The sequence below is a fragment of the Sinocyclocheilus rhinocerous genome, unplaced genomic scaffold (genome assembly GCF_001515625.1).
Source record: "Sinocyclocheilus rhinocerous isolate Xijiao unplaced genomic scaffold, SAMN03320098_v1.1 C36253968, whole genome shotgun sequence".
NCBI lineage: Eukaryota > Metazoa > Chordata > Actinopteri > Cypriniformes > Cyprinidae > Sinocyclocheilus > Sinocyclocheilus rhinocerous.
Genome location: NW_015777055.1, coordinates 1 through 945, shown reverse-complemented (window position 1 = coordinate 945; position 945 = coordinate 1). Strand labels below are relative to the sequence as shown.

General features: G+C 38.2%; 1 long non-coding RNA gene across 1 annotated transcript; it reads left to right on the top strand.

Moving 5' to 3' along the window:
* Positions 1-27: 27 nt before the first annotated feature.
* LOC107735711 (uncharacterized) lies at positions 28-917 on the top strand. The gene is made up of 2 exons (XR_001639490.1): positions 28-63; positions 341-917. It is a non-coding gene; the product is annotated as an uncharacterized LOC107735711 (long non-coding RNA).
* The last annotated feature ends 28 nt before the right edge of the window (positions 918-945 follow it).

Below are 945 nucleotides of genomic sequence, written 5' to 3'. Positions count from 1 at the left end.
TGTTTTTTTTGTCTCAAATGGCTGAAGAAGGAAAAAGTCACCTACATCTTTGATAGCCTGAGGGTGAGTAAATTAACAGCAAATCTTCATTTTGGGTGAATTATCCCTTTAAGTGATGTCATTTAAAAAGGAGTTGTAGAAAATGGATTTTAGTTTCAGTTGGCAAAGGCAATTAAGCATGTACTTTATTTTAGTTTTTGAACTGTTTTATAGGTAAAATCACCCCATGTCTAAATGTTTAACCATAACTGCTGTCATCTACCACTTTCTTACCTTTTGCCTCTATTTTTGTTTTTCTCTTTCGTACCTCACATTTTGCTCTTCCTGTGTTGCTGCATAGGTTCCCGGTTGGGTTAGTTTGGGGGTAGGACCTTGCTTGTCTCGTCAAACATTCAACCAATGTGCAAACAACTTGCCACTCACTTCTACATCCTTGTCCCTCCCCCAACTTGATTCACCACTTGAGGTCTGGATCATTTATCTGTCAGGGAGAGAGAAAGAGAAGGATGGATGGAAAGGAAGGGACTGGTGGGGAAGGGAGGGTTGGGTTGATGCATCTTTAGCCATTTAAAAATAAGAAAACAAAAAGAGAAACCTGCTCTGAAAGCCCATTATATTTGCAATTTTTCCCCCTTTGTAGTTTTGTTCTGTACTATGGGCGATGAGCAGTAGAGAGAACTTGATCAGTTCGGCTACTTTAAGTTCATTAGTGAGAGGAAATGCCATCCAGTGTGATGAGCCCTGCACATACTCTTCTCTTGTAACTAGATAAAAAGGGAAAATATGCATCCAATCAAAATGCAGACTGGTTTAAAATTGTCCCTTTTTCTTTTCTTTTTCTTTTGGTATTGGTATGTTCTTTTCGTGGTTGGGGATTATGTGCAATGCCAGTGAAGTAAATAAAATATTTACAAAGCCTTCTGACTCCCTTTGTTTTTTTTTTTT